Source organism: Adelges cooleyi, unplaced genomic scaffold (assembly GCF_023614345.1).
Source record: "Adelges cooleyi isolate 19-005CV unplaced genomic scaffold, UGA_ACOO_1.1 ACOO_flye_CR_arks_rails_tigmint_CR_PRNA_108, whole genome shotgun sequence".
Lineage (NCBI taxonomy): Eukaryota > Metazoa > Arthropoda > Insecta > Hemiptera > Adelgidae > Adelges > Adelges cooleyi.
The window spans coordinates 5,103,907-5,129,425 of NW_026095761.1; the positions used below are offsets into that span (position 1 = coordinate 5,103,907).

Here is a 25,519-nt window from a genome sequence, read left to right on the forward strand (position 1 = left end):
AATATTTTAATATTTCTGTAGTTAGCAAATCATACGCAGCAATTTAGAAACATAATACATACATATTTGTTTGAGGTCTTGAACATAATTCATGTGTAATTTTTACATTTATAATACTAGAGAAATATTACTAGAACATTAATTTTGTTATTAATATTTGGTTTCCTGTCGAAAAATGTTAACATTTAATATTATTTTTCAAATAAGATATTATTAAAGTATAATAAATTATTATAGTTGCACGAGATACTACTTCTCAGAAAATATATTATAATTGTATCAAGGTAATGTCTAAAAGACATAACAATTATTTGGTGATTAGTTTGACGCAGACACCCGTATTATTCCAACACAATTAAGAACATATTAATTTTATTAAGCTTATCATAAGGCTTATCATTTTTATAATTTTAACAATGAGGCCATTACATAACGACTTCAAAATATATTTATCATACTGTAACAGATTTTATTATTTACCCATGTATTTTTGTATGCTATTGATAGAGAGGTAATAATTTAATAGCTGGGCTTATTATTTGTTTTAATGTATCAATTTCCTATTGTTATGAGTTATCCAAACTACAGAAACAAAATCCAGCATAGGCCAGGCCAGTTCGCCAGTTCAGAACAAGCTAGCTAATTCGGGTCAATGCAATAATTAATTCTGAATGTGTTCTCATCACAATCAAACGCTTCGATGCGAATCTGCAAGTTGTAAAAATTCAGCACAATACAAACCAATATAGTCCAAACCAAGACAGTAAGAAATTTCCAAAATGGTGTCCGGTATTTAATAATGTACTGCAAGAGGCTTTAAAATAGATAAAATTATGTTTTTGGGGTCGCTGATTTTAAATTTGATATCAATTTTTAATTTTACTGCTTACTTGGAGGAGTTGGGAGTGAAAAGGGGAAGTGATTTAAATGTTTTTAAATTTTGTAAATCCATAATAGCCTTCAAAGTCCACATTTATAGTTTTTGACTATAACTTATTGGGTATTTGCTTAATAGAAATAAATGTAAGTTATAGTTACAACAAATGCTAAATCTACCTTCGTCTTATTTTCAGCTCTCCAGTCCTTAACTTGCGCCTAAGTCCTAGGAACGTATCATCGCATTCTATACTGAATGTATCTCAGATGGCCGTACAAAGACGCTAGAAAGCTACTGCTACGATATTTTATTAGTTGTATGATGATGTACATTATCTCATTTGCATACATAACGACACACAGCAGTGACGTTAATTACTCGACGGCGTCTTCCTTCATTCCGAATTTGTATTCCAGACCGAAAATATTAATAAAAAACGGCCTCCGTAATATTATTATTGTCGTTGTATAGTACCGCAATCAGCGTGACATTATTCATTAGGCCAATATTGTTGGCAGCTGCCGTCGACAACAATTATTAATGTCATTATCATTATTATTATTATCAAGTGTCGTCGCAAAGATAATATTTTATAAGCCGTCGCCGAACGAAATAGATACCAGATAGCATATACTTTTCAACGGCTCTCTTGTAAATGTTTTAATCATACTTTTTTTAGTAATAAAAAGTTTGAACGTTTATATTTTGAAAAATAATGTATTCGTTTTTGCAAAATACAATTTTTATAAACATATATTAATAAACGTGAACATTAAAAAGAAATAATTTGGGCATATTTTCAATATATTTTGCTAAATATTACAGAAAATTTGAGTAAACATTTGTAATGTGTAATTTTGTATGAAAAATTGAAGAGCGATGAAAATGTTTAAATTAGTTTTATTTCGATATGCAAATTTTGTTTTGTAAACGTTTTCGAGAAAACGTTAAACATAAGTTATGTTTAACGATGTTAAAGTTTAAGTTATGTTACATAACGTTATGCAACCGATTTTATCTATATTTTCTACTATTGTTTCTTATAAAAAATGATTTTTTTTTCTATAGAATTAATAATAGTTTACACGAATCCGAGTATAATAAATGTAAAATAGACAACAGGCAAGACAGGTTAACAATATATTATATTATGATCTAAGTTAAGTTATTTTCGAACATAATTATACACGAATTACGCATTTATTTGAATAATTTGAATAATTATTTGTCAAACATAAATTTGAATTATTTGAACCGTTGTATATATGTTTGGATTAACTATTTGAAATATTATTTAAATAAGTCTGAACTCTGAAAAAAGGTCAGCCACGAGTCGATCGCTAAGGCGCCTTCAATTGCAAAGCAAATATTTAACAACATCAGTAATTATTACAAACATTATGTGATTTATTGCACGGTCAGCCGACGAGACATTAAATACTGGCTTTGATAAAAAATTGTTTTAATTATTACTATTGTATCATGTATAGGAAAATGGAAATTGTACGCGGGTTATCGCACTATATTATATTATATGCAATACAAAATCGGACTTCGATCAGTCGGTTAAACGTTTAAACAAAATAGTAATAATAATAAGTACATATGCTTGTGATATTATTTCCATCGCATACCGCATAAAATAGAACACAGCAACACACAACATATAATATTATTATGGACTGTAGTGAGTATTGGAGCACTGTGATGGAAACTAAACACGAAAACGCACTTAACCGATAAATAAATAATTATAATTATTATTGATCGTTGCTGCAGTTACTGTACTGTGAATGCATTTGGTACAGCTCGAGGGTCGAATGGATTATTAGCGACACATATTGTTAAAAAAAAAAGATAAATGCAAAACAAACGGTCTGTCATGAATGTGAAGCTTGGATTATTATAATGTGCAACTGATTTATAACCAACGGCTGTAATCGATTACTACCGTTATACAATCCCTCCTCTCATACACTTAATTATTACACGGATATTTTAAAAATTATCCTCTTTTTTTTTTTTTTGTATATGTGCACTTTAAACGTTCGATACAGTCGTTTAATCGCACAAAGGGTTCTCGTTCCCGTAGGACAGATAAATTATTCGATTTTAACGTTAATGGATCCGAAAAAAGTAAATTGCCTTCCGGCGAAGAAAACCTCCCCAGGCACCCTCCTCGCACACAACCCTTATAGCAGTTATACAGGGCGTTTCCTTAAGTATAAGACATTTAAAAAATAATTATTGCAATTCTGTAGTTTACTACAAAACAGAAGTACAAGAAGTATTCTAATTAAATATTATTATTAGGATAACTGATTTTGAATTGTAAAAAATTAATTGATTTTTGGTTGAAAATAACATATATCAGTCTTATAGCAATATGTTTTGTTGTATTTATATCAAATAATGTAAACTTTGGCTTGGTAACTTTTTCAATCCTTTTTTGGAATTTAAAAGAATCAAGAACTTTTGAACTCCTGTTTTAATAAACGTATACTTTTGAATTATTGTTGTCAAAATACTTTTATATAGTATTTTTTATTTTGACACGAAATCAAATAGATATTAACAACACAAATATTTCATTCATATTGTAAATTTAATAGTAATTATACATTGACCAACACCAACACAAATATTAAAATTATTATTTCTAAATTGCCGCGTTGGATTTAATTTAACCTGACACGGTTTGGCTTCGTTATACCGAAAAAGGACTTCGGTGAGCAAAAAAAGCATCATTTGCACTGTGTGTCGAACTATGATGTAAAACCGTTATCTGTGTGCCCTTGAGACCTCTCCATTTCCCCCATTCAGAATAATAAGTCACGACCGGACCGATAACACACACAGGCTGTTATCTAGAGGCGAAAAAAGCCAAGTAAGAATAATACCTAATGATAATATTGTCTATAGTTGTTTCTTTTTAATTATTGCAAAGAAACAGTAATATGGCGCACCTGTTCGATAAAAAACAGACGGTTCGTCGATGCGCAAATGGAAAATAATTTATTTAGACTGCCGCCAGTGTCGCTTATCCCGTACAAAACTTGGAAGCATTAATACCCAGAGTCTCGACGATAATAAAATATAATGTGCAACCGGTGACCGCCTTCAGAAGTTTGCATATATTAATTTCCAAGTGAACCGATATCGTTGGATTTACATAATAATAATACAATATTTTTTGTTCGTATCGTAGGTCAAAAATATTTTTCTTTTTCTTCCAAGAACCACGCGAGCTATCTATGGTTGATCAGTGTAATACGTTTTATTGTATGTAAAAAAACGGAATTCTTTAAACGAGTAATCTATTAATGGGCAAACTTTTACCTCAGACTTTTTCAATATAAACTGAGACACTCAATTTCCCTTGGCAAGTAACTATCCAGAACTAGTTATCGACCGGAGGTTTAAGTTAGGTTAACCCAACAGGAGAACATTTTCAGAAAATTATTCTCAATTTAAAAAGTTAATCAAATGTGTATACGTTACCATAAGTTTTAAAATATATTATTAGAGCTTTGGAAAAAAATATGAATATTGTCTAATATTTTAGAATAGCATATTAAACTAAATAGTGTGTCCAAAAAGAAAAACTACAAAATCGAATTATTTTTAGAGAAAATCAGTGTCCTTAATGAATTACTCTGTATTATATTATCATCGTTGTCTTTGTTGTTAACAATAATGTTATTGTGATCATCAGAGAAAAGCAGAACCAATCGAGAGAGCACAATAACCCTTTACACGACAGTGAAAACTGAAAACTACATTATAATCTCTTATAAACATATAAGACAGCCGCGTGGTCTTGTCACTCACACTGTTGTACTGTGCAATAGTCTTGTGTAACGAGTTTATTGGATACTCAAGTCGGACTAGGATCTAATCTCGACTTGTATAAGCGCCTATATAAAATAAGAGTACCTATTGAGTCATCGCGCCGTCGACAACTGTGTATATATATATATATATAAAACAATAAAACCCTTTACAAATATCACTATCTGGGCAACGGTATTGTTAGTACACTATTATTACGGTAATGTTTGATGTAAGCGCAACGCATGACAATAGATAACCGTATTAAAAAACGATATCGCCCACGGTGCTGATATCCAGGATCCACCCCGGACTCCAGAGTAGGTGTACTTATAATAATATTAGTAATTATAATAATAACAATTAATCGTCGACCGCCACACGTGGCGTGTTGGCCGTTCACGAAATTAGTAACTCGACGGTTTTTTTTATACAAACTGTATATCATAAAAAAAATAACAAACGTTATAATTAAGTGCGCGTTTAGTCACAAACGAATTAATAAAACATACTGTACAGTGAGACATGTTTATAGCCGACGTGTGGTGGTATGGGAGGCTAAAATACTTGACGTTTTTATTAAAAAAAAAAAATAATAATAAGACATCGTATAATATTATGTATGTTAATACTTTGTTTTGAGGCGTCAAAGGCACAGTGACGGTTTTCTTTTATCGGGTTCGTCGCGTGAGACAGTTTTTATTTATTATTATTATTATTATTTTAATAATATTTTCCCATTTCAACTCGAGCAAACGACGACGGAGGTGAGAGAAAACGCACTTAAACCGAAACGGGTGGGAGTCGTTAACGCGGTGCTAGAACGCCCACCGAAATGGGTAGTGTTGTATTTTACCTTGGCTATGGTAAATTATATACACTTATATAGGTAATATATACGACCGGTTGTGACCGATGATGATGATAATAATAATAATTATCGTCGATAATATATAGGTATATAGGCGGCGGTAATATTGATAATCGGGTCGCGCACGGGATATTTAAAAAATAATATATTCTACTGAAATTGAAAACAATAATAACATCCTGAGTGAAAATTAAAAGATAGGAGGGCGGATGTACGTGACCACACGACGACTCGCCGGTGGCGACTGTTTTGCATGCTTACAATCCGCCACAGACAATTGCACATAAATAATTTTAATGAATATCATCGTGCGACGGAGTCGATTAAACCCAACGTTGACCTTCCATATTGCGTTGAGTGTGATGGACGATGGTAAAATATTAAAACAGCACATCGGTCTAAGCCTCGTACCGGTGGGGATTTCCCACAAAAGGGTAGGGAAGAGGTACTTAATATAATATGTCTTGTAGCTAGTAATCAGTGCGGACTAGTGGGGATGTAATGGCCAAAAGGGGAAAACGATAATTCTAACGATAGACGACTGACAAGACACAGCTAATAAGACACGATCATGATCCGTTGTGTTTTCATCAAAGGAAACGATGAATTTTTTTTTTTCAGTAGAACTTTCACCCCCCTCTGTAAATGGTGTCCCTCTGAATTTCCCCTAGGTCGAATCTGTTTCGTTCGGCTTAATAACAAACAATTAGTAATGTAGTTACAGAGTTCCGAAAATTATAACTAACTGAAAAGTTTTAAAAGTCAGTAACTTTGCAACTCCCACCGTTAATTTCCCGGCATTGGCATCGAGTTGTTTATAGAAATTTAATATTACAATTATGTTAGTTCCTGCCGACTTGGGTACCTTTTTTTGATTTTATAATAATATACACATTGACTAGATAAATTATTATAAAAAATCATCCAATAGCAAAATGTTGTTAACTCGACAACGAGAATAATAAACCAGGTTTACACGCAGTGGTTAATAATTAGCATAATCATTTAGGGTTTACCTGTAATTTTTAGTCCCAGAAAAAGAATTGACTCGATTTGGAAAATCAAATACAATTAATCAAACCAATGCGCATTAAAAAAGGACTTGTGCGAATTAACTGATCGCCAGAATACTTATTCAATTACTCGATTGTTGAATTAAATCTTACCCAGGCATAAAATATTACATGTAAGCCTAAATGCTAATTTTATCAACATAAAATGAGAATAAAGGAATAAAATATAACATTAAAACCTAATTTTTCGGCGTTGTGTTAGTTAAGATGTTTTTTGTAACACACGCAGTTAATGTTGAACCTTAATCCGAATGTCAATTGTAAATTATTTAATCCGAATCAGGTAAACCTCAATTACAACAAATCCAATAAACAAGTAATTACGTATTGTCTTTGACTAAGGAAATTAATTGATTCCACTCGAACCTCACCTAACTTTATGTGAATAGATGTCGCAGTGTAATTAAATTAAATTCGAGGAATCCATTGAAGTAATTAATTCGCGTTTAACACGGTTTATAAGCATTATGATTCCGGACTAACTAAATGCGCATTAACTACCGCACGCGAACGTGGTAATAAATGCATTAATTATTTATTTCCAATAATACTAAAAGTGAATTTTGATTAAAATATTTTTCGAGACTATTACACTAGTGACTTGACTGGAGTCGCTGTTACATCGTTGAGCAAGTTACAAACACTCAGTTAGTTCAATTTGGTATCATCGTTTTGACCGCAAACTAAGTATGTTTAATCGTTATTGTCTGCGCGTGCCTCGAGGCGTGACTGTCGAGAAATCGTCTCGAGCCTGACGTTGTGCCATAAGTACGTTTTATTGTACCCACACACGCGACCAAGACTAATACGGTATTATATTATAATATCATAACTTATTATTATTCGTTTGTCGCCTTGTTTCATTGTGTTCAAAGTATTACGCTATTTAATATATATATTTTTTTAATGGAAAACCAACCGCTTGCAATTGATTTAACCGCTGCAGCTGATTTGAAAGGGACGACCACAAAATCCTATTTCCTAGTTGTTAATAATTAGACAGGTCTACATCAATTAATTTCACTGAAAGTGATAAAAATCACATTCAAATAAACGCCTGTAGACGGTAGGAATATTAAAAATCCACAAAAGCGTTGTAAAAGCAAATATATATATTTTTTTTAAATTGTATTTTTAGCGTTAATGTGGATACGATTAGGGTCAATCTACTACATAATGAAAATATTGACACCCGTACATAGCACTCAATCTCAGCCCTAAAACTACACCTAAAAAATCGAAATAAAGAAAAAGTTTCTATCCCTTCTGGTAACCTCTACGCTAGCCTTACTATATCGAAGAAAACTGTTGCTGCTAAGGAGATTTCCGACAAATGTGTCTATCGGTCCCCGGCTCGTTGGGTTATATGTTAATTAAACGGCCCATTGGAATTCCAGTGCGGACGTCGAACACATGTTACTTCATCACCCGTGTAACCTATAATAATAATATTAATAATAGTTGGCATGCAGCTGGGCAAACGACGACACCTACGCATTTTTTTCTCGAGCCTAGAAAGTGCTGGCGGCCAAAGTTTCCAAGAAAAAAATAATTAACGTATTTGATAGTTTTTTTTAATTACACTTTAATGAAACCCTAAAAATTCGATTGAACCGTCTGAGTTCCAATTGGTAGGAAATACACAAAAGTAAAAAAAGAAAAATTATCCTAGATCTATATCTATGCACAAGTTTAACAACTATACATAGTGTACACCAAAGAACCATTTTATAACTTGTGTTCAAATAATAATTAATAACGATCAATAATTAGACAGCTATTAGATGTAAATATTTACGGAAAAAAAGTATTCTGACCAACTAAATGTTGTATTCTTTCTTTTTTACTGTATAATTTTACTCGAGATAAAAACATATTTTCCAAAATACTAAAAAAAAAAACATAATTAAGCACCGTTTTGTGTATTTTACAAACTACCTATTAGGTAATATGCTAATATATTATAAGGATAATATGCCAAAAACATAAGGGTGGTTTAGTTTAATTATTATTATTAAATTTTTATTTAAATCCGACAAATAAAAATAAGTCGATTAGGTTAGAATTTAAAAACACAAAATATTTAAATTTGAAAATGTTTTTAACTTAACATGCATTTAAAATTGAAAATTGCTCTCCAACGGCAGAATTCATTAGCGTTCTATGCAAATGTTTACCTCAGAATATGATATTTTTTTTTAAACGTTATGTTTTATAGTATTTCTATACCGTTTTAAAAGGGAAGCCGCGTGACTAACAGTTCCCCTCATTGGTATTGTATAGCAAAAAATATATATACCGTTTTACAACTCTAAAAATGTTCTTTTAAACGGTATATTTCTAAAAAAAATAAAAATTCAATTTTAAACAACGAATTTAAATAATAGGAAGTTTTGATTGGAAATCTATAATAAATTCTACGTTGGACCACAGAATAGAACAGTCAGAATGGACACTGATAACCAATTACACGGCAGCATATGCCGCCCGCGTGAATCATTTCGGTTATTTTGTTTGTGGACAATCAGTGTATTTTTATATTATATATATCCATGTGAGTTTTTTATAAATACATTTATAAACATTGATATGGCCGAAATGATTCTCTGTTATCGACCCGCCGGCCAGAATTGTCAAGGGCCTGGTTGAACCTTGAAAAACGATTCTAACCTAACGCGATCAATCAAATTAAAAAAAGGAGAGTGTAAAATTTAAAAAAAAATCATTTTTACCGCTTTTGGGTCACACTGTGGAGGAATCCGGCGGGACTTCAAACGGCAGCCGCTGTGTAGGTACCGGACGGTCTAAGGTCGGGGTTCGGGTTCCAAGGGCAAGGAAGGCAAAAAAAAAAGTGATAATAAAATACTCTAAGTACTCTGTACTGTTTGATGATTTTTAAAAATAAATAATAAAAAAGGACAATTTCTTTGGTTAACGCGTGAAAGGAGCTGTCGCATGTGCACCTCGTCTGGCCGTCGGCGTCGAATAATTCAAATGCGGTTTACACCGATAAACACTATGTGTGTGTGTATAGTGACTATTATATAGTGGCCTACTATGTACTACTACTACTACTCTTGGTGTGCACCAGTGTAAATATATACACACATACATACATATAAGTATTATAATATATGTAAGAGCATAACTCTGCCGAGGGGAACGGAATTGTGCGCAACATATGGTGCACGAACACAGGGGTACCAAAAACGAGTGCGACGATTCCAGGGGTCAACAACACGACCGTGATTATCTTTGTTATTACTATTATTATTAAATAGGAAAAAATTATCGAACGCACGATTTTGGATACATAGAAAAACGATGGACGAGGAGAAAAAAGTCACAAACACAAAGTGTGCACAGAACTATTTTCAAGAGTCCTTCGCCGTCGTCTTATGGCCGCCGGCATAGACCCTAAAAAAATCTACTTGGTTGTATTTTTTTCAAGACTCGAGTCTCGAGCGACTATCATCGAGTACGACTGCACTGGCCTTAAGTACATTCTTCAGATTCTTTCGGAAATTCCCATGGCACTACAAAAAGCGATCGGTTGTCGTTAATAGACAGCATTGATTAAATAGGTACTAAAAAAAAAAAATAATAATAATCAATGTAGACAAGAGCCTTCGCAATCGATCCGACTATAAACCGAACAGCACCTCATAACGTTATGACATCCTTATATTATTATATAAACCCTATGAAAAGGTACCCGCCGTTTTATGGCTGGTCAAAAATTTCGTTTTGTTTTTTTTTCATTATAAATTCCCGTTACATACAGTGACTTTACAGACATTCTAATTATTAAAAAAACAAAATTATAATATGCTCCAAAAGGCGTAGTGTGCTTAAAATTGTATTTTTACCATTAGGCTAGCATTAATCGCCTATCGACAATAACTTGTTGCCGTTGTATACAATTTAGGTATAAAAAAAACTACTTGAAAAATATTTGAGTAAAATTTTTAAAAGTTATTCGAATAACGCACAACTCTACTAGGAAATTGAATACGTTTAGAGTGTAATCATTTTTCCTATTTTTTGGGTTTTTCTCAATTAAAAAAGAAGTTTGGCTATACATTTTTGTCTAATTTTCAAACCTCATGGCTTAAAAAAAGTGAAATAAAGAAAAAGTTTCCACCCCTCGTGAGAGATAAGGTTTTTGGTTTACCAATTTTCTTTTGTTTTCGGACCAATAGAGCAACTTTCTGGTACGATTTCTGATCTGATTCATTATAATATTGTCTGTATTTAATAAATTGCCACGTACGACTGAGCGAGGCCCAAGCTATACAAAGTAGTTTTGTTTTTTTTCTTCAATTGTGCACAGCACAAGTATGTGCAGCGCCAGCGATTATCGTTTCAATATGCCATGTGTGTGATGTGAAAACTAAAAATTAATTTCACAACAATTAATCTCTAGTACATGTGTAATATGCGCTGTTCACGCATGTGTTGCAGCATGCTAGATAATCAGACACATTCACACACAAACGGAGTCGGTATCGACAATTAAAATAAATATAATATATAATAGGTACAAAAACTTTTATCGAGTAATTCGTTTTTCGATAATATGTACCCACTTGTAACACACATAAGCCATTCTCCATAACACTATTATGACGACATCTACCAATAATACCAACACTACCGGGGAAACGCAATTATAATGTACTGTAATTACACTACTGTGGTAAAGCAAGTCGGATTATTAAATTTACACAACACTATCATATGCTGAAAATTGAATGAACAAAATAATATTATAAACACAATTTCCATGGGTAGATATATGGTTGTCCTTAATTGAAATCATGTTCGAGCGAAATACTTGTGGATTAATATCTTACAGCGAGGAAACGCGGATAAAATGTCCAAGGGAAATAGGAAAAAATATACAGTAGGAGCTGCAGCCGTTGAGCAACATACGCCCACGAGTGATATACATATTATATATATTTTTTTCAAAAATAAAATGTCTATTTTTAAGTTGCGCATTTCACATACCATCATCACACGATTGCAAACAATAAATGTAACTCGACTGCGCAGAAGAATGGTAAAGGAATGGCCAGGAAAAAATATCCAAACATATTGTAAACGGCCAAAGAAAAATGAAACTGCAACACATTTAAGTAAGCTTTTTAAACGGCCACATACTATTCTTCTCTGTATTTAGTGAAGAATTTGGAGTTTACACATCAGACCTATACAAAAAAATACATATTTACCAAAACGGTTGTGTAACTAGCGTTTAGGTAAAAATATTAACATGTAACTAGTACCTATTTATTGTCGTCATACGGTTAATGTGTTTTTTGATAATGACATAATATTATTTGTAATGATCATGAAATTGGCTTACACAACATTATTATTATTTGTTTGACCAGCTAAAAATATGATTATTATTATCAGAGACTGTACATTTTTTATTGTAACAGTCAGCCGTGTTGTTCTGATGTATAAAAACTGTAAAAAAAAAACTGACTTACAAACATATTAATTTGCACGATTGTTTGACCAAATGATAATAAAATCTATAACTTTTTTTTTTTTTAATTTAACATGATTGGCCATGGGGTTAATCAATTGCAACAAAAAAAAAAATATATATATGACAGTTTTCCGGCTAAATTCCGTATGTTTTTTCCTCGTTAGCATAAACGTTAAATTTAATTGACATAGTTATTAACGATGTGCAATTATTTTTATTTTTATGTGCACTTTGCGGACATTATTTTCCGAGAAGGGAAAAAAACCACCGACCGCCGCAGTACTTGCTCGCTTTGTTTTATTTAACTAGAAATAATTATTGTGTTCTCCTGATGTAAGAACATCATGTAACATAAGTATAAGCACTATCCCGTGGCCGATCTCCAAGGAAACGCGTTACTCCGGCAGTTAGCATGAGGATATTTATTTTTATGTACTTATCCCATGATCTCGTGAGTCACGATTCAAACGATTTGTTTTTATTTTTCATAAAAATGGCTTTTTTGTTTGTTGCTTTTACACACCGACATTTAGGTGTACAGGATAATTCATTAAGGTAAATACAATTTTGTAGTTTTTCTTTTTGGAGACACTTAAGTATACCGACAAATCAGCTAAAAAGAAAAAACACAGCATTTGGTTATCAGCGTTGTAACTTAAACGACTTACAAATATTAATGCAACTATTATATAAGTAGCTAGATTGTTTCTGTGTATAATTAGAACATCAATTTTACACTGTCATGTATTCGAAAGTCAAAACATAAATGAAAAAAAGTTGACTTCACTAGGAACATCTATTTTCTGGTGTTAAAATAAGATTCCTAAAATAATATTTTGAAATTATCGAGTTTCGCCTCTCGAATACAGGTTTTACTTTCTGGATATCTGTACATCGATACTATGATAATAACACTAACTCAAAAGTATCGTATTCATATTTGCTGCATACATGTTTTAGAATAAAAACACACACGCTTAAGTGTTTATTTATTTATTTTTCTTAAAGGAAGCGACGACCGCCAAACCGTTGACCTTAAAAAATTCGTTTTTCCGTTTAGTACATGCATAATAATATTATTCGCCGTACTTGTTATGAATGAAATTCTACCGGTTATTGTTATTTTTTTTTATTGTAACAATATAGCATTCGGTAGTTAGCTCGTGGCCAAAAAAACCAAAAGAAATTCCAATGGACAAAATTATTTTTATTGGCGTTGCGGTTTGTGATGAAAAGATGACAGAGGACTGCCAGAAAACAAAATATATAATACATTAAACAAGTCACGTGACATGTTTTTTCTTCTTTTTATCAAACTGCCAATAACATACTAAACTAATATCTAATATTAAAGTCCTTAACCCATAGAGTAAACATATAGAGCCGTAACATCCTATAATACTTATACTGTATTCAACTCAACAACGAAATAATCAAGTAGGCGAGCAACAGTGTGACCACATTAAATAAAAATATTATTTTTTAAAGTTGTTAAATACTGCCCAGTGTAATCCTTATCAACTATACAGATCAATTTGAATTTCACATGGTTATATAATAATGTGATAATATTATAACTGTTAAGTCATATGATTTGTATAACATGATCAATCAAATCTTTAGCCCACTTCGTTATACTTCACTTATTTCTATACCCTGGCTTAACCTATCCGGAGATAAATTCGTCAAACATTTTACATCACTGAAAATATAAAATGTTACTTATTAATTTGACAATTGGCAGTTTTGGGGGACCGAGCAACCTGGTAGAGGCCGAACCACTAGCGACGGACTAATGTCTTGAGGATCGTTAAGCGGTTTATTTTAACGACATTTTAATAGTTTTTGTTAATTTTTTTTTTTGCCATTACCGTCCTATAATTATTGACATTATCGTTACAATACACTCCAGGGGAAACCGAGCCAATTAAAAGTGTAAAAAAATAAAACAGGTTGGCGGACACGTTATGGGTGTTTAAACCGGTGTAATATATTATTGTTTATTCTATTTTTTTTTTTTTTGCATTTTTTTAACAATGGCGATAATTCACCTCGACACACTAACACAATGAACACGGTCGGATTTCGTCCTATGACGCTGTGGATTTTATTTATGGGCTTTAATGTTATACCTACTGTAGGCAAACTATAGTGTCAATTGTCATCGTAATAATATCCAATATCGCACATCGCCACCCGTGTGAGAGAGAGGAGGCGAAATTCCGGTTTGGCGCAAACGCGTTTTATTTACATATTATAAATAATATATTACATTTTATTACATGTATATATATACGGAAAACTTTTCCGGCTTATCCGAATGAACCTTGCGGTAAAATTTAATCGACGGCGGCAAACAAAACTTTGGCCATTTGCACAAGCGTTTACGGTGCGCGCAGATAAATGCCGCAGTCCGCCAATGGGAAAAAGGGCAAAGGATTAAGAGTTGTTTCGAGGAATGCGACTTTAGCGTGCTCAACTCAAAAAAAACCTTAAGCACGATAATAGCGATGGAAATAACGATAAAATAAAAGCCAGCAAAGTGGGGTCGGGCCATAGCGAGGCCAGTGTAGTCACAACAAGACTTTAGCAATTATTATAACCGAGAATGATGAAATAACCCTAAAAAACAAACGACATACCACAAACACTTTAAGGCGAATTTGTAGACGGTACAAATATTAAAAACCGACGAAAACCGTTGCAAAGGCAATAATAATGTGGTTGAAAATTAACAACATTGTACGCTCTGTCTCACGAGAGAACGGTATTGTGCAGAATTCAAAACGCGTCAGTCTTGTCTGCGCGGGCGCGTTTTGGTTTCTGCGCAGTACCGTTTACTCGTAAGACAGAGTATACTTTTAGTAGTAGAGTGGATGCGAGCAGGGTTAGTCATCAGTTTAGATCTATATAGGCCTTCTCTACATCTACCTTTAGTCTACTTTCCAGGCCTAAATCATTCGAAAATGAGAAATAAAGAAAAAAATCCCCCCTTCCCCATCTGGGCAGGATAAGAGTTTTTGATTAATTTATTTGTAGTTTATCAATGATTATCTAAAGCATATTTTCCCTACAAATTTGAGAGCAATTAGACTATTTAAAAAAAAAGTAAAAAACACTGTAATTTGAAAGTTGAAAAATGTGTATGTTTTGAAGGCGAAGGGATGAATTTTTTTTTAAATTTCGACCCATTAGAGCACAGTTGAGGTGCGATTTTTGAAAAAATAAAACCTCAGCCGCTCCGCATCGAAGCTAGCTAATAAGGTATGGCCGGCCAAAAGCTCAAGCTCTTTATAAGCCATATTTGTTTGGCCAGTTCGAGTGACCCAAAACAATCGTGGTATGTTGTTTATCAGATATTAGCATACCTTTAAGGGCGGATTAACGCGATTACCGTAGCTTTTTGGGTTTAATTTTACATCATACGGATACCGACACCGCACCGTATGAAATCACATGAATTCGGAATGAGCCCGTCGAGTTTTGCATATTACTGTTATTTATATTCCAGCTAGGAAGCGACTTGGGTAGGAGAGGGCTGTCGTGACTAATACAATAATAATAAATTCAGACTTCCCCGCCTGCCACCGGCACCTTCCTATACCGTAAAACAATCGTTTAGTCATGCCGGCCGGTCGCGGTCAGTCGGTTTCTTCTTCAGCATGACAATAAGAAAAAGAAAACTCTGCCGGCGACAAGTGTGTACCCAAATTTGGAACACGGCTAAGCGGTCAGTTATAATATTATCTTATATGACAGCGGTTGTTCATCCGTCATCGGTCGGACCGTGAGAGACACACAACCGTCGTCTGACGATGAGCTGACATAAATAAATCTCCTCGATATGAAGCTAAAGGTTTTTAAACCTTCCTCCGGGCAGACCCTTAACACTTAATTACCAATCGTATTATCACCAATTACCAACCGTGCGAACCTGTCTGCATTCGTCTGCCCTGCATTAGGACCAAAAACGACAATAATAACACAAGAGGCCGGTGACAAAAAAAAAAATATATATTCAATCGGTTGATATTTTGCAATTGCAGCAGAGCATAATAATTGGCGTACCTATATGGTTTCGTTTTAGGCTCTTAGTGTAACCAGAAAACCCGGGCTTCTGTCAAATCTACATGGATTGCACTCCACAATCAAACGTTGATACAATTTTTGAAAGGTTTTTTTTTTTAAATTATACATACAGTTTTCGAACACTAATAAAACCTATTCGTTAAAAATAAATTTAATGAAATATCTAATATGAAACTATTTTTTATGGATATTTAATGGTCTCGTAGTCCCGTACGATAAGGCCGGTAAACGACTCCAGTGGACCAAAGCGTCGTGGGGTATAGTAATTAAAAACCAATAAAAAACTAAACATATAATATTCTAAAATATTATACAGTATACAGCGTCTGTCCTATGGAGTCGTTATCGATGGTAAAACTAAACCGTATCGATTTGATATTTTATACTAACCGATTTACGGTGACGGTGGAGTGATGTTGAATGTCAGAAAAAAAATGGCCAAACTAATAAAGCGCGGGCGCACAACTTAAAACAAATTTATATGTATATACTATTGCACTTTGTGTCGAAAAGCACTATGCACTTTTACAGTCGATAAAAAAACATACTTGCACACTTGAAAAAAACACACACATCCACAGGCGAAACAACCACACGAGCGTACCGTGTCAGAGCGCGTCCGACATCAGCTTTGCACTGAACTCGACTAACAGCTACAGTCTACACTGCTTCTATGCAACACCAGTGCACAACGACGCTGAACGGGTGAACCGCTGCCTCTACTTGTCGCATATCCGTTGCCAAACGTGCACTGTTGTCCGCCTGATCGAAATGGACTAATTGTATTAATTGTTTTTTTTTTGTTCATCGAATTGGTTTTGTCGACACGAAAATAATCGAAGACACCGATGCAACAACTAGATCTTATTATGCCCGTTTTTAAAAGACATAAAACATTTACATGAAGATAGAGTTCTGCATATCGTTCGAATAAAACACGTTATCTAAATAACTTTTATCTTTTATATTTAATCTTTTAACAGTTACTCAAATAAAAGTTATTACAGTAGTTTAAAAAATAATACCCTTTACAAATTACCTATACAAATTTACCTGAATAAGAATTATGGTCGAAATGTATTAAAACCTCTTATTCTTAATTATTGCCTATATAAAACTCCTTAAAAACAGCAGCTTATAATCACCTTATTCTTGTCTCCTGAATTTTTTTTTTTAATGGACATTATTATTGCACCTTGTGTCTTTAATCGCTCCCAACAAACATGGGCGGATCTTATTGTATTTTAATATAACCCACACTCAATTCGACGACCAGTTTTTCCATTTTGTCGTATTATTTTTTTTTGCAAAAAAAAAAAAAGGCTAAATACACTAATTAATTACGCCATATTCACGCCTCATTAATTTGTTATCCACACGTCAAGTCGTTGTAAATAAAGATCCAATAAATTTCATACTTAATAATTATGTTGGAATGAAAAACTAATTTCCAAGTAGAAATATTCGAATAATTTTGTATAATCCGGAAGTAATAAAAGCTATTAGAGTAATTATGTATGAAAATCATTAGAATAAAAAATATGTTTTTAAATAATTCGAGTAGTTTATTATTCAAATAAATATTTGAATAGTTTTAATTATTCGATAACCATTTCATTGAAAATGTATATACTCGTACAACTTTTTTCGAATATTGTACAACTTTGTTTGGGAAGACGCATAATTTAAAAAAGAAAAGTATACAAGCTCTATATTTATTATATAAGGTATATAATACATATAATACTAATATATACATATATATATATATAGTATTACTATGGACTTATTACGTTTTACTTGAAACTATACAGGTCTCGGATATGTTATGTAATAAAAAAACCTAATCATTTGCGTTATTGCGAACAATTTTTACATCCGGAACCGAACTCCGGGCCACCGGAGGGACAACAATAGTTCTCCCCTCTAAAAGTATAGATTTAAATGGACTTTTTATCAGTTTGGCCTCTGTCAAAAAAAAATATAAATATATACCGTAGTAGGGGAAGAAGCCTTTTCCGGCGCCCAAAATCCGCTTCCTGGCCGTATAGTATAGTATTTCCAGCGACAATATTATACCGACATTGATTGTGAGTATGGCTAGATATATATATATACATTGCTTTTACTCCAACGAGCAACAATTATAATTATTATCGACGGACAATGGACGACACAATGGATAATTAATGCGAATGAAACAAATACATATAAAAAATGTTCAAAGGGTGAAAAATGGTTATTGCGCCGGATTATAATTATAGAGTTGACGGGTTGACACGGGAATTCACTGGACGGATTATTCATTCAAATGTATTCGGCGGGACGTCATTTTCCGTACTTGGATATATTATTATTGTTGTATATAGTCATTTTACGAGGGGAGACCGACGACTTTTGTCTTTTCAAATCGACCGGCAAATCCGGAAGGGAAAAATGATTGTTATTGAATAATGTATAAAAGCTGCCGTAACGTCCGTGGGTTTTTTTTTTATACCAAAAGTATAAAAAAAAACTTATATTTTTCACTTTCCAACCACGACAACTTTGTACGTTCGACTTGCTACTTTTCGAACGTGACAAGACGTCGGTTATCGTGAAAAATCGTCCAGACTTTTCTCTTTTGAATGAAACCATACATATATATAGATATTTTTTTTTTGTCGTCCGTGAAGCCGTCGTCTCGGGTTAACTAAAATTGCAAAGTTTGGTAGAAAAATACCCAAACGATTTGGTTTATTACTTTTTTTCGACCACCTAGTTGCACGCCATCGACATGCAAAACAGCAGCACTGAGCATAATAAAAAAATGTATTATTAATTAATAAATTTACTATCATCGAGTATACCTACGGCACGAGGGCGCGTAATGGTTTCAAATGCAATTTTTTTTTTAATTCAACAGGAAACACGAAATTCGTTCGGTGAATGAACATAAAAAAAATAAGTTATAGTAGGTTTTTTCCGGTAGGTAGTATACATTTCATGCATAATCCACGACGGTGGATTGCTTGGAGATTTCGCAGAACCACGTGGCTGTCGTATCATATATGTGTATATCATATAAAATATACTTAGGCATGTAAAAAAGAACAATGGGCTCCTCTTCGACTCTACAAAACGGCCGATTTCTCGGGATTAGCATTGCCCGCCATTTTTCGTCGATTGGCTTGTCTCTTGTGTCTTGTACACACGTTTACCTACACTTAACAGTATAATATTATGTGTATGTGTGTAACATAACATCTAACAGCTGAGAACTAAGAGGATTTAAAACAGATCTTAAAAACAATGGAAGCGACAAAGAAAAGTGAACTAAACGCGACGGAGATACGGTAATTCTTGTCTGAAGTAGACAATGGTAAATTTAAGAGGCCATAAAATGATACAGCTAAAAGACTTCTGGTATCTGGGAAACACAATAAGCTAGGGTGGCAGAAAATAGAGAACAGAAATAATAAAGAGGATATGCCAGGCCAGATGGTGACATTTAATCAGAAAATTATTCTTATTTTAACATTTTAATTATGTACGGTTAAATATAGGCGAACGTTCTCATTTAAAAATCTGAAATTCACAATTTTATGTAGTATATATATATATATAGTATCTGTTAGCCCTGATAAGGGTGGGTTCGTAACACACATAAGGAAAGGTATTAAACCTATGAAAATATACTAAATTTCGGCTAGTCAATTAAAGTATGAAAAACACTAACTTTTTACTTCTTAATTAAAAAAAAACAATTAAATATAAATATACGTTACCATTAAAGTGTTAAATGTTGATAAAAGCTCTGGAAAAAATAAAAAAGATAAACGTTGAAATGTTGTCTAATAATTTAAAATAACATAAAATAAAGTGTCTCCAAAAAAAAAAAAAACTACAAAATTGCAATTATATATTTTCAAGAAAAAATGTGTCTTATCTGATTAATGGAAGAATTCATGTATCAAGAAATTAAGTGAAAGACCAAAAATAGAGAAGCATGGGAAATTGGTGCGAACCAATCCTTGATTAAAAATCCCACAAGAGGACCTAAAAAAAAGCTATTCATACCAAGGTGTTAACTTTTATGGGATTCCCGTTGAAATCGAGTAAACATTTTTATAAGCCTTCCAACAATAATAAAAAAAAACTCGTCGTGTGTTCATCGCGAGCCGACCATTTTTTCATTGGCTATAAAACCACATTATTTTATTGCTCTACAGTGAACACCACCTCTTGTCAATTTCTTATCCCGGCATCTTCCTTCGATACGACCCTGTCCGCTTTCCGATAACGCTATATCGAGTGTATCATCGTAAAAACCGATTGCGTTATTATTATTTGCCGTTCAGACAAGTGTATGATTTTTCATTTATTTTTATTATAACATAAATAATTGTACATAATATTTTCAAGCCGGTTACGACCTTCGATCGCAAATGCCGTCCGTCCAAACTTATAATTATTAATTATTATTCAATGGACCGAAAATTATTTCACACATCAAAGTCCGTTATTTAGTGAGGTCAGTTCAAGGATGCGAAAAAATGTACACTTGCAAAAATCGGTATTGATCTTAATATTTGAAAACAGTTTGTTGTTGTTTTGCAAAGATCCCTTAAGTTTAGAAACGTTGACTCAAGAGTAAAAATATATATAGAGCTGTAACATCATATCCTGTACTGAGAAATGAAGAGTAACCGAGAAGGTAAGCGATAGTGATCACATTAAATTAAAAAAATTACTTACGGATTAAACAGAAAAAATTCAAACCTAAACGGTAAAAAAGTATTGGTACAGAAAAAAAAAAACTATCAATAAATTGTTGTTTTCAAAAATGTCCAACGAAGTGACATTGGCCATTTTCTTGACCCGAGCAACATACGACGGGTTTTAAAAATAGTAATTTTCTAGTTTATTTAAAAAAAAAAATCGAACAGAGCATCTAAATTGCACCACGGCACGCATGTCATGCGAATACGGTAAATTCGCACTGCGGATTGTAATTTATTCTGAGTATATATATATATATATATATATATAAAAAAACATCAAAAGCGCATGTCACTCAGCGTGCAAAACTCGAAGGATGCTCGCATAAATAAAAGCCGACCGGGTTTAATTAAAAAGGCTAAAAAAAAGCATCAACTACGGTAGATAGGATTACTACATGCACCGAGTAAGGTAAACTAAAATGCCAGTGTTAGCAACTGAAATAAAAAAAAAAACATCATTATAAAACCAATACCTTCTCAGGTACCTCCTCAAAACTACAAATTGTCTAGAATTGTCAAACAGAACACGAAGACGATAAATCAAAAACAATAAGCTTCTTAAGTACACGCTTAACTAAGCGATATTGTGTCTCCGGACAGAGTTATTTATTTGCAAGACTCGTGTGCGAGTTCTGCGCAGTTTTGAATTGGAAATCAGAAGAGTATTGTCGTTGAAAGAGTGTAAGACTTAAAAATAAAAACAATACACGACAGTCATACACACAATACATTTTTTTTTTTTTTGCAACCTATAAATTATACTTCTACTATTATTATTTTTAGTATTTGCGTTTCGTGCCGAACCGCAAACGGCATAGAAAACACAAATAGTATCGAAAATTAAAAAGAAGAAAAATCCCGGTCACGGCCATTAAAGTTCTAAAAAATTCAACGTACAGAGAACTATCATACTTGGCCAATCCAGGAATATTCCTTACGACCTAGAAAAGCTCTAAACACACTGAAACCATACCCTACGAGATAACTATACAAGATCACTCCAAATCAGTTTTGAAAATCACCATTCCACCAACATTAACGGAAATAATCGTTAATGGATTTTAAAACAAACATTATATAACAGCGGCGTTTCTTGATGTAAAACAAGCGTTTGACAAGGTCGAGCACGACGGATTTATAAATTTAAAAAAAAAATCATCAGACCACTTACAGATTCTTACCTAATGGAATGGTTTATCTCAAACCGTTCTTTTCAAGTCAGATTAGCAACATATCTCTCACAAACTCGTCCAACAAGAGTCAACTCCTCCCGAGAGTGAACCCTCAATCACCTATGCCTGTCCAATTTGGTCATCTGCAGTGTTCCAATGAAAATCAAGAAATTACAAACCCTCCAAAATAAATGTCTACATGCACAACGACACTGGAATCCCGCTCTTATCCTATTGGATTAAGTCTCAATTTAAAAGCTTCCACCGAAAACTTAAAAGCACCGAGGGAGCAAAGCACTTTCACCTAAGAAAGAAAACAAATGACGCTTGAAACATCTCAATATATAGTTTTCTTCGAACATTTCTACCTCGAACGAGAACACTTCATAAACAACAACTGTAAATAAATAAATGTAATCATACAGACCTTTGGCCTTCGCTCATAAATATATTGTAATGAATACGTTTAAATTAAATTGGAATATGTTTCATAATAAAATTCTTCAATCTTTCCCTGGAAGAAAAGACAATCAAGCTAATAATGCGCATTAAAACCGACTGCGTGAAAACTAATAATAGCCTTGAAAGATGTAATTGTAAAAATTCAGTTAAATTATTATAAGAAATAATTAGGTAGTTAATGCGCATAAACCGTTTTAAACGCGAATTAATTACTTCAATCGATTCCTCGAATTGAATTAAGTTTCACTCCAAAATTAACTCTGTTCACATCAAGTGTGGTCAGGTTCGAGCTGAATTAATTTATTTATTTAGTCAACAACAATATGTAAATACTTGTTTATTCGATTTGTTGTAATTGAGGTTTACCTGATTCGGATTAAATAATTTACAATTAACATTCGGATTAAGGTTCAACATTAACTGCGTGTGTTAAAAAAAACATCTAAACTAACACAACGCCAAATTAGGGTTTAATGTATTATTTGACATCTTAATTCGCTTTGTTAATGTATTTATATAATTTTGTTACTTAATATATTTTGCAATATTCTCGTTTTATGTTGATACAATTAGCATTTAGGCTTACATGTAATATTTTATGACGGAGTAAGATTTAATTCAACAATCGAGTAATTGAATAAGTATTCTGGCGTTCTGTTAATTCGCACAAGGTCTTTTTTTAATGCGCATTAGTTTGATTGAACTATTTTTCTGAGATTAAAAATTACAGGTAAACCCAAATGTTAATGCCAATTAACCACTGCGTGTAAACCTGGTTTATTATTTTCGTTGTCGAGTTAATAACATTTTGCTATTGGATGATTTTTTTATAATAATTTATCTAGTCAATGTGTATATTATAATAAAATCAAAAAGGTACCCAAGTCGGCAGGAACTAACATAATTGTATTATTAAATTTCTATAAACAACTTCGTGCCAATGTCTGGAAATTTTTTTAGTGACGATCACGCACATTTTGGATTGATCCCCAGGCTAAAAACATTTCCATGTTTTAAAAAAGTTTTTACCCAAATACTATGGGATTTTAAAATGATTTAGACTTCTCCGGGTACCCTACCCACCCTCTTCTAGTTGCGCCAATTGCCTTAGACCTTACTAAGGTCGAGTAGGTGTCCTAACCGACGATTCAATCAACATACTCGAGCAATGGCTGATCCGATGTGAGGTGTACAATAATAATGTAGTTTAGTCGACGCTGCTGTAGCAAAAGTATTTAGACAAAAAAAATCTGTCAACGCCAGTAAAACAGAAACCGCAATGCTGTTAATGCTATTGTTCCCTCAGGCGCACCTAGTAAATGCTCACTCGTCTACAGCTGGCCAACATATACTGGGTATTTGGCAGAGCGATACTTTTTTATAGTCACAGGGTGAACAGTGTGAACAAAATGTTTAAAAAATTCTAAATTTTGATTTTTTGGAACACTTTTATGTCTCAACGTCGTGTCGTTTTAGAATAATATTAATGTTATAGGCATTAGCTACTTATGATGTTACTTTGGGTGACTATGTTGGGCATTAACAAATTTTACAAATTTAACTGTTTAAAATTAATCTTTACAATTAAGACGGACTAATGATTTAGTAACTCTTTTAAATTTTCAAAAGAAAGAATACACAATTCAAATAGTAAATATCAATCAAATAGTTTATATATTATAGAAAATACATTTTTTTTTAAATAAAGTAATATAATTTATTTAAAATAATATGTATTTAAATCATAAAATAAATATTCAACCTAACAAAAAAATGTCTTATTTAAAAGGGATTTTTTGTCATAATAACAAAATGTATTTTGCATTCAAATTCGTGTTAACGTTATTACTTGCCTGTTGTTCACCAAATAACCCGTAAAGTAGGGATATTTATGTAATTTAATATTGTATATAGGAAAAAATGATTAAGCAGGGAAAGTATAAAAATAATTTCAGTTAGGTAATTGTTAAACTAGATTCAAAATATTCGAGAATAGGTTAATTTTTAATATATTTTTGCCTGTATTTTTTTTTTCAAGTTTAACGAACGAGTCATCAATAAAATGTTTTTTAAATTATCGATTTTTGTCCAAAGTTGTAAATACTTAAGCATTACGTTATGCTACAAATGAACAACCGATGCATGGCATTCATTTTTTTATTAACCAAATATGAAAATTTGATTTTTTTGTTCGCATAAGCATATCGGTATTTGATGAATTGGAATACAAATAACAATAATAATAATAATAATAATAATATGTTTATATAAGTTACATTTTGTTCAAATTTAAGAAAACCGACATATCATCGTCAAAATTGTAAATATGTCCTAATAAACAATAATTACCAAAAAAAAAAAAGTTTTATCATCCAATATAGTTATAAAAATGAATTTGCATTATTTTTTTAGTCACCAGCCGAGTGCTTTACAACGTCTAGCAATTTGTACAAAAATCGATGTTTAAAAAAATGGCTATGACTATGTGCTAGTATTATAAAAGTATATAGTTAGAAAACACATATTTTTTCTCTTTAATATACATAATATCATAACTGAGTACACCCAAGAAACGTGGAATTCATAAAACAATTATTTTAGTCGTATGTAATAATTGCCCTGTATGCAAAACGTTTTTTAGGTTAAAAAATATATGATATGAATTTTTGTAAATAGACATAATATTGTGCATTATCCGCCGAGATGCCGGTTAGCGTTTTGCGAGGTAGACGATATACGTTCCAAGAACGCATTATAATTATATGATGATGAGCTCATAAAAAAAAAACCTACACAGGTAGAGGGCATGAAGCAGGGGGAGAGGCAATGAATACCGCTTAATCATCTCGATTGTTCTCTAACAATTCCATTCTTAATT

The 25,519-nt window shown here is 32.6% G+C and overlaps 1 protein-coding gene across 5 annotated transcripts in view; it reads right to left on the bottom strand.

The window, feature by feature from the left end:
* Positions 1–25,519, bottom strand: part of LOC126840446 (ras-associated and pleckstrin homology domains-containing protein 1-like) — a 47,545-nt gene that overhangs the window by 13,089 nt on the left and 8,937 nt on the right. Inside the window, exon 2 of one of the 5 annotated variants that reach the window (XM_050576220.1) lies at positions 20,012–20,040. The exons of 2 other annotated variants lie outside the window; for them this stretch is intronic. The gene's annotated coding sequence lies outside the window, so the exon portion shown is untranslated. Of the gene's footprint in view, positions 1–16,634; positions 16,928–20,011; positions 20,041–25,519 lie in introns of those variants that run through there. 2 more of the 5 variants (XM_050576237.1, XM_050576204.1) reach the window with 2 other exon arrangements.